This window comes from Bos javanicus, chromosome 15 (genome assembly GCF_032452875.1).
Source record: "Bos javanicus breed banteng chromosome 15, ARS-OSU_banteng_1.0, whole genome shotgun sequence".
NCBI classification, from domain to species: Eukaryota; Metazoa; Chordata; class Mammalia; order Artiodactyla; family Bovidae; genus Bos; species Bos javanicus.
Genome location: NC_083882.1, coordinates 62903183 through 62913348, shown reverse-complemented (window position 1 = coordinate 62913348; position 10166 = coordinate 62903183). Strand labels below are relative to the sequence as shown.

At 41.5% G+C, this 10166-nt stretch overlaps 1 long non-coding RNA gene across 1 annotated transcript; it reads left to right on the top strand.

Moving 5' to 3' along the window:
- The first annotated feature begins 827 nt into the window (after positions 1-827).
- LOC133226924 (uncharacterized) lies at positions 828-1457 on the top strand. The gene is made up of 2 exons (XR_009729663.1): positions 828-1114; positions 1363-1457. It is a non-coding gene; the product is annotated as an uncharacterized LOC133226924 (long non-coding RNA).
- Positions 1458-10166: the final 8709 nt, after the last annotated feature.

Here is a 10166-nt window from a genome sequence, read left to right as displayed (position 1 = left end):
TCTGTCTCCTGACCCCTTCTGTGTTCCAGGAAATGGCTCACTGCAAAAAACCATCCTTCCCAGTATGACTTACGTAAGATTCACCCATGACCGTCTTGTTAACCCGTGACAAGGTCAGACACAGACCCTCCACATTTCCATTCTTTGTCTCAGACATGATTAGCTGAGCTGTTTTTCCCCCCGACCAATCTAGATAAAATGCCCACAAACTTGTCTTAACTTAGACAAACTTAGTCAAAACTTCTCTTCTTCTCCCAAGTCCCTGAATTTTGGCCCATCCTTGAGTGTTGGAATGCTCAGGAACATTTTTCTTTAAGGACCAGAGAGTTGGCTGACCTTTATCAACTGTCTCCTTACATGATGCCCTTGTCCCATTCCCTCATACTGGTTGCTTTCTAGCCTTATTTGCTCCTTCCTATAAATCAAGTTCCTTTCTCCATGACATTGGGACTTACTATCTCCTTGTTACAGTCATCTGCCTTCCCTATTGCAATATTCTTTTTAAATAACATCAGTCCTTACATAAACCAGATTTTTAAAATTTGACACACTCATCACCCTCTGCTTCAGTGCCCTGAACTGTCTGATCTTGACCATGGCCTTGCAGCCCTTTACCCACCCGCAGCCCCTCACCCCAACAATGTAATTACTCAGGACTTGGCATTGCTTGTATTTCATTCTCTGTGATTTCCAAAATCAGGATGCTTTCAGAGGATACTTAATGGAAGACTCAACTCAGATTACTGGACAAACAATGCCTTAAGTAATAAGGACATTTCATCATCTCACCAAAAAAGGAACTCTGGAGACAAGTGATCCTATCTCCTGTGATGTCATAAAGAATTAATCCACTCATGTTGTCATCCTTAGAACGTGTGTGTGTGTGTGTGTGTGTGTGTAGTTGCTCATAATAAAAAAAATAGTCAAGATATGATATCCCATCATCATATGATATTGTCCATAGCACAAAGGAACTGAAAGAAGAAAGAGCTTTCCTTGAGGCTCACTCTCTTTATCAGGGCTCATATCAGAAGCTCATTAGGAGATCTCACTTTAATCTCATTGACCAGAGCTGGTCACATGGCCACCCCTAGATGCAAGGGATGCTGGGAAGGTGAGTTGTTGGAATGTTTTCCTCAACTATGAACGGGGCTGGGGGTGGGGGGTGGGGGGACTCTTTTAGTGGAGAAGGAAGTGGGGGGAGAATGACTGTTGGGTCTTCCCCACTTATACAACCCTTAGGACTTGTTCTACATTCTCTAAGGAATTAGTTAGTCTGATAAATGGGTCCCTGGGTTGATGGACTGGAAGGTCTCTCCCTTGTTAGCCAATTTGATAAAACCAAAACTTTTCTGAATGCAGTGCCCCCACATGACTGTTCAATACCTTGATAAAGATGATTTCTTCAGGCTGGTGGAGTGATCAGATGAACTTTCAAATAAAATGCTCAGGAGAGGCTTATTCGCCAGTGCCTCATTTCTCCACCTGTAAAATGGGGTGATGATTCCAGTTGTAAGAAATTATTGGGAGGACTGATGAAATGGTTCTGTAAATTGTCTACTACAGAGACAGGCACATGGTGAGGACTCAGTATAAGCTGGTTTTTTGCCCCATGCAGAGGGAAAAAGCCTGAGGTGTAGCCTCAGACAGGCTGCTCTGCCTCCAGTTCAGAGCAGAGGAGCAGATAACAGAGAAAGTACTTTGTATCCCTCTGCCTTCCTGGGAAGTCTTTTCTCTCGTGTTCAGTCCCACCAGAGTGCATTAAGTGCCTGCTGTGTGCAAGGTTTTCCGCGGGGGACTGGAAGGTGATGTCAGACACCCTCTCTGCAGGGATGAGCATGTACCCTACCAGCAGGAGCGCTGGGATGAGAGTTCAGATAAGTATAAAGCAAGGCAGACACTTGACACTCGGAAGCCTGCCTCATTACCTCTGAAAGCTCCCTCACATAGCAGGGAGTTAGCAGGATGTGGTTTTCATAAACCCCAAAGTGGTGATTTCCATACTCAGTAACTTTGATATTTTTTTCCCCACTACCATTTATGTTTTCTGTTTCAGGAAAGAAAGCCCTTTGGAAAATTCTAATGTGTTCGCTCTCTCAGGCATAGAGCTGCTTTGAACAGCCAAAGTTAATTAAAAATCTCCTAAAATTTTGTCATACTTTGCAAGGCCATTAGAAAATTCATGATCAATACTCAGATTGCCCCTGTGAGTCCAGTGATTGGGGTTTTCACACTATTTAAAGTCACAGCCTTGTCCCTGAGGGCGCTGTTATTAAAGCACCTGTCTGCAAGCTGCCCTTGAGAGTTGCAAAAAAATACAACGCTTTCAGATTGAGGAAAGGCCCTCTCTTTGATTAAAAGCAAATCTTCCATTATGAGAAATGAAACTGCCTCTGTAGATATCCCTAAGCTTGGTAGCAAGGGACCTTCATACCTGTAAGGAGTCTGGGGGAAGGCAAGGAGCCTCTGAAGATATTTGCACTTAGGACTTCATTAGAGTAGGAAATGGCAACCCACTGCAGTGTTCTTGCCTGGAGAATCCCAGGGACAGAGGAGCCTAGTGGGCTGCCGTCTATGGGGTCGCACAGAGTCGGACACGACTGAAGCGACTTAGCAGCAGCAGCAGCAGAGTACTAACCACACAGGCAGGAATTTTACTTGATCCCTAGGCTGTCTCTCCGACCAAGCTACCAGGACCTGTCTGACACGGTGCCTGGCTTGTACTGTCCAGTTCAATTCAGTTCAGTTCAGGGTGCTCAGTTCAGTTCACTTCAGTTGCTCAGTCGTGTCCAACTCTTTGCAAAACCATGGACTACAGCACGCCAGGCTTCCCTGTCCATCACCAACTCCTGGAGCTTGCCCAAACTCATGTCCATCAAGTCGAGGTAGTGATGCCATCCAACCATCTCATCCTCTGTCACCCTCTTCTCCTCACACCTTCAATCTTTCTCAGCATCAGGGTCTTTTCCAATGTGTCAGTTCTTTGAATCAGGTGGCCAAAGGATTGGAGTTTCAGCTTCAACATCAGTCCTTCCAATGAATATTCAGGACTGATTTCCTTTAGGATTGATTGGTTGGGTCTCCTTGCAGTCCAAGGGACTCTCAAGAGTCTTCTCCAACACCACAGTTCAAAAGCATCGATTCTTCGGCGCTCAGCTTTATACTCCAAATCTCACATCCATACATGACTTATGGAAAAACCATAGCTTTGATTAAACGGACCTTTGTTGGCAAGGTAATGTCTCTGCTTTTTAATATACTGTCTAGGTTGGTCATAGCTTTTCTTTCAAGGAGCAAGCATCTTTTAACTTCATGGCTGCAGTCCTATCTGCAGTCATTTTGGAGCCCAAGAAAACAAAGTCTCTCACTGTTTCCACTGTTTCCCCATCTATTTCCCATGAAGTGATGGGACCAGATGCCATGATCTTAGTTTTCTGAATGTTGACCTTTAAGTCAAATTTTTCATTCTCTTTTTTCTCTTTCATCAAGAGGCTCTTTAGTTCTTCTTCACTTTCTGCCAAAGGGTGGTGTCATCTGCATATCTGAAGTTATTGATATTTCTCCGGGCAATCTTGATTCCAGTTTGTGCTTCATCCAGCCCTGCATTTCTCATGATGTACTCTGTATATGTCAAATAAGCAGGGTGACAATATACAGCCTTGATGTACTCCTTTCCCTATTTGGAACCAGTCTTTTGTTCCATGTCCAGTTCTAACTGTTGCTTCCTGATCTGCATACAGATTTCTTAGGAGGCAGGTAAGGTGTTCTGGTATTCCAATCTCTTGAAGAATTTTCCACAGTTTGTGGTGATCCACACAGTCAAAGGCTTTGGTATAGTCAATAAAGCAAAAGTAGATGTTTTTCTGGAACTCTCTTGCTTTTTCAATGATTCAACAGATATTGGCAATTTGATCTCCGGTTCCTCTGCCTTTTCTAAATCCAGCTTGAACATCTGGAAGTTCACTGTTCACGTACTGTTGAAGCCTGACTTGGAGAATTTTGAGCATTACTTTGCTAGCATGTGAGATGAGTGCAATTGTGCAGTAGTTTGAGCATTCTTTGGCATTGCCTTTCTTTGGGATTGGAATGAAAACTGACCTTTTCCAGTCCTGTGGTCACTGTTGAGTTTTCCAAATTTGCTGACATATTGAGTGCAGCACTTTCACAGCATCATCTTTTAGGGTTTGAAATAGCTCCACTGGAATTCCATCACCTCCTCTAGCTTTGTTCACAGTGATGCTTCCTAAGGCCCACTTGACTTCACATTCCAGGATGTCTGGCTCTAGATGAGTGATCACACCATTGTGGTTATCTGGGTCATGAAGATCTTTTTTGTATAGTTCTTCTATGTATTCTTGCCACCTCTTCTTAATCTCTTCTGCTGCTGTTAGGTCCATCCTGCTTCTGTCCTTTGTTGTGCCCATCTTTGCATGAAATGTTCCTTTGGTATCTCTAATTTTCTTGAAGAGATCTCTGTCTTTTCCATTCTATTGTTTTCCTCTATTTCTTTGCACTGATCACTGAGGAAGGCCTTCTTATCTTTCCTTGTTATTCTTTGGAACTCTGCATTCAAATGGGTATATCTTTCCTTTTCTCCTTTGCTTTTCACATCTCTTCTTTTCACAGCTATTTGTAAGGCCTCCTCAGACAACCATTTTGCCTTTTTGCATTTCTTTTTCTTGGGGATGGTCTTGATCGTGGCCTCCTGTACAATGTAACAAACCTCCATCCATAGTTCTTCAGGCACTCTGTCTATCAGAGCTAATCCCTTGAATCTATTTGTTACTTTTACTGTATAATCGTAAGGGGTTTGATTTAGGTCATAGCTGAATGGTGTAGTGATTTTCCCTACTTTCTTCAATTTAAATCTGAATTTTGCAATAAGGAGTTCATGATCTGAGCCACAGTCAGCTCCTGGTCTTGTTTTTGCTGACTCTACAAAGCTTCGCCTTCTTTGTCTGCAAAGAATGTAATCAATCTGATTTTGGTATTGACCATCTGGTGATGTCCATGTGTAGTGGTTGCTCAGTAAATGTTTATTAAATGTGTGAATGAATCAATTAGTGAAAGAAAATATGGCAAAATTGACATGAAAAAGGGTAATGTCACGGGAAGACATGATCTTGACAAATCTTGAAAAAGCAGGTTACAAAAGTTCCCAGTATTCACAGCTCCATCTCCAAATACCCAGTTTCAGGTTTCCCTGAAACTAGAAAACATAGTCATGTTTTCTAGTTTCTGTATTTGTTGCTTTGACATCTTGGACCTTGAAGGCCCTGGTAAGACTGTCCCTCCTAAGGTTAGACAATTTCTGGAGATAGTGAATGAGTCATCTGAAAGTACAGTTTTCAATTGCAAACCAATGCTGCACAGCCCATGCCCCCAAGCACCTCCACTGAGCTCTCACACAAGGGACTGAAACAGAGCACAACGCTATGGTCCTGGCTACCCACCCCCCAAACTATGTCCTCTGCCTGCCTTTTGTCTGTGGAAAACTTTGCTCAAATAATAAGCTTAATCAGAGAAATGAGAACATGTGGAAATGAAGGAAAACAGTCAAAGGAGACCAAGTAATAATAATGTAGTCATTAAGCATAATCTAGGACCTTCAGTTCTTTCTCAAGGGCTACAGATAATATTCTGAGCGTTGTCTTGTGAGCTGTCTTATAGATACTAAAACACCAGGCGGAAAAGTCAACTACATTATGACCAGACTGCACCCAGGACATGAGTCCCCACAATTCTGAGAACTGGCCTCAAAGAAATGGGAACAAATGGGCCCCAGAACTGAAGAGTAACTGTACCGAAAACAACCAAGATGATGCTGGTTAGACCACTGATGACCAATCTGAAGATGACTGTTAGAGATGACTGCTGTTTCTGCATGTAGCCCCCCGCCCCCTAACGCACTCTGTCTGAAAAGCTCTCACTCCCTGTTTGTCAGTGGGAGGAGTTAGCTTTTGGACAAAAGTCTGCCACCATCTCCCATCCTCCCCCACAGTTGCTGGCATCTGAAATAAAGCAAACTTTCCTTTCCACCTGGCCTATTTATTGGCTTTTGAGGGCAAGCAGCCGGATCCACACTGTTATTAATAATGTTAATAACGTTAGGACCGTTATTCTCCTAATCACCCAAGACTCAGGTGCCAGACACTATGGATAGTCTCTATTTTTTTTTTTTTTTGCAAGCCCCAGAACTTGCAAAATTATCCAACTAGCCAACCCTAAGCTTGTTTACACTACTTTGCCTATTCTTCCTGTGGAAACTACTATAAGGCTTATTGCCCACATTTTCCCTTCGATCCTTCTGCCTGACCCTGGCGCTTCTCCATGTGCTCCCCCCATGGCATGGTGTGTCCTCTCCTATTGGGATCTACAAGCAATGCAATGGCTATGTTATTTCAATGGCTATCATCTCCCAATCTGTTAGTTTCCCCGTATCTGAATACTAATAAAACCCACATTTTAAAACATAATTTGGTTATGCTATAAATTTGGTTATATGTTATATAATTTGGTTATAAAACATGGATTTGGTTCCATAAAGAGAAATGCCCTGACAGTGAGGAAGTAAAGTATATTCATGTCTTCATTCATTCATTCCTCCACACACAAGTACTCCGCTAAGGCAGTTATCTCAGCTGGCTTGGGCTGTTATAACAAAATACCATAGACTCAGTGACTTAAACCACACACATTTATATCTCACAGTTCTAGAGGCTGAAAGAGCCAAGATCAAGGTGCCAGTAGACTTGGTTCCTGGTGACAGCCAGCTTTCTAGCTTGTAGACAGCTGTCTTCTGGCTGTGTGCTCACATGGCTTCTCATTGGTACACGTACATAGAGAGATAGAACTCTCCTGCCTCTTCCTCTATTCATAAAGGCATTGCTTCCATTATGAGGGCATGATCTACATGATCTAATCTAATCCTAATCACCTCCCAAAAGCCGCTCTACAAATATTGTCAATTGGTGTTTAGGACTTCTTCATAGAAATTTCTGGAGGACACAACTCAGTTCATAGCGGCTGCGGAGACACTGACTGGAGCCCTCCAGTGCCCTGTGCTGCTTCGTATCTCTGTGCCTTTGCCCATGCTGTTCCTAGTGTTTTTCCTCCCACTTTGCTTCCTGGCTTACACCAAATCAGCTTTCAAGCACAGCTCAAATGTTGCTTTCCTTGTTAAACCTTCCAACTGCTTGCCTGCCCTGCATATCTCAGCACACATTCATGCATTTACTCTACTCTCTGCAGGCAGCAAGATGCCTATAAGGATCCAAGCATGGTGCCAGGCACGTGGATATAGAGATAAATTATCTGTAGTTCCTGGCCCCAAGGAGCTCACGGTCTCAGGAAGCAGATCACCTATGATTAACTGCAATAGAATTTACAGACCCCACAATTTGAGTGTGTACACAATTCTGGGGACATAGAGGAGAGAGTAGGCCATGTTACCTGAGAGGTAGGAGTGGAATCTCATAGAAGGGAGAAGAGAGGTGCATCATGCAGACTGGGGTAGTATGGAGGTTAGGAAAAACAGTGAGCAAGGGGACCATCCCTTCCCATCCATCTCTTTCCTTAATTACACTGGAGTAGAAGTGTAGGTCTTTTTCTTCTTTCCTATGTGTCAGGATCCTCTTTCACATGATATTCCGATTTTCACTCATGGTTGATGTCATGTCTTGTCAGTCACACTTACGTGACTCTGGATATAGTCAAGGGATCTTACAGACTTTAGAAATTCTCTTTCTTAAATACCATACGATTTCACTCATATGTGGAATATAGAAAATAATAACAAATAAATGAACAAACCCAACCAAGCAAAAACAGACACACAGATACAGAGTACAAATTAGTGGTCACTATGGTGATGGGTGGAAAGTAAACTTTTGGTGGTAAGCATGTGTAATGTATACAGAAGTTGAAATATAATGTTGTACACATAAAGTTTATGTAATGTTATAAAACAAGGTTACCTCAATTTAAAAAATACAGCTAAGACAAAACATTTCTTTTTCAGTAAAGCCTGGCTTCAAGATTATGGCCTTGTTGGAGACTCAAAAACTTAATTTTGAAGATCACAACTACAAATTGACTCTTCCCTTTGCAGTTATATTGACTAGGCCAGTCTCCTCCAAGGCAAATAAATGGCCCTGGCATAATTGACAGGTGTCACAAACATGGAAATATATAAGACAAGATCTAACTATTATATTTTTTAAATGTATAATCCTCTAAGAGAGTGAGAAGACAAGCTGTAGACTGGGAGAAAACATTTGAAAAAAGTATGTATCTGATAAAAAAGTCTTCTAGCCAAAATATAAAATGAATTCTTCAAACTCAACAATAAGACAACAAAAAACTCAATTTTAAAATGTGCAAAAGATCTGAACAAACACCTCACCAAAGAAGATGTACAAATGACAAATCAGCATATGAAAAGATGCTGAGCATTATGTGCCATCAGCAAATTTCAACTTAAAACAACAATGGTAGACGTCGACCAAGATGGTAGAGATACCGCTAAACACCTATCGTGTGTGTGTGTCAGTTGATCAATTGTGTCTGACTCTTCGTGACCCACAGGCTGCTGTGTGTTCAAGGGTTAACTGTAGTTGGAATTATATAGGAAGTAGCTCTTTCAAATTTCTTTCTTTATTTATTTATTTCAAATTTCAAATTTATAGAACCATGGGGTTCTCTATGCAGGAATACTGGAGTAGGTTGCCATTCCCTTCTCCAAATCTTTCAAAGTAGCTAAAATTAAACACAAACAACAACAACAACAAAACCCTGACAACTCCAAATACGGAAAAGAATGTAGAGGAACAGGAACTCTCACTCATTGCTGGTGGGACCCAAAAGTGAGAACGGTTATCAAATAATATAGCTACTTCGAAAGATAGTTTCTCAGGTCCCTACAAGCTAACACTGAACATAGTTTTATCGTGTAATCTAGCAATCGTGCTCCTTGATATTACCTATATGAGTTAAAAACTTAAATCCACACAAAAAATCCTGCACACAAATGTTTATAGTAAATTAACTCATAATTATCCCCAAGTTGGAAGCAAACAAGATGCCCTTCAATAGGTGAATATAAATTGACGTACAATGGAATACTATTCAGCATAGAAATAAATGAACTACGAAACCACAAAAAGACATGAAGGATTGCAAAGTAAAAGAAATAAATTTGAAAGAGCTATTTCCTATATAATTCCAACTACAGTTGACCCTTGAACAATGCAAGGGTTAGGGGAGCTGACCCCCTCACAGTGGAAAATCTACTTACAATAACTATAGTCAGTCCTCCACATCCATGGTTCTGCATCCATGGATCGGAAGTAGTAGTTTTGTGGTATTTAATACTGCAAAAAATTTGTGTTTAAGTGGACCCACTCAGTTTAAACCCTTGTTGTTCAAAGGTCAACTGTACACAGTCTTCTGGTAAAGGTAAAACTATAGAGACAGGAAAAAGATCAGTGGTTCCTAGGATCTCAATGAGAGGAGGGGATGAATATGACGAACACAGGAGATTTTTCAGGCAGTGAAACTATTCTGCATGCTACAGTATTAAGCATTTGTCAAAACCCATAGAAGTGTATAATACAAAGAGTGAATCCAAATGGAAACTCTGGGCTTTAGTTTATCATAATGTATTCATATTGATTCGTCAATTGTAACAAATTCACCAGACTAAGCAAGACGTTAATAATAGAGAAATTGATTGTAGGGCGAGTGATGCCCTTTGGGTTCCAGGCTTAAGTCTTGAGAGAGTTTGCTTTCTCTCTTTAGCTCTCCTGGAGCCCTTGGCCATCATGCAGGGGGGGTCCTGGGGACCCTGAGAGAAAGGCCATGAGGGGAGAGAGTCCCTCGAGCAGGGGTTAGCAAACTGCCACCTGTAAGCCATACCCAGGCTTTCACAGTTTTTGGAACCAAGCTCTGCCCACATATTTATGAATGATCTAGGGCTGCTTTTATGTGACAATGACAAAGTTGAGTAGTTGTCAGTAAGTTAGAAATCAACAACAAAAAGATAACTAGAACAATCCCATTTGTCTATGAATTAAAACCACACTTCTAAAGATGATTTATGGATCTAAGGAGAAATAACAATGGATTTTAAACAGTAATTAGAATGTAGCATAATGAAAATACTATGT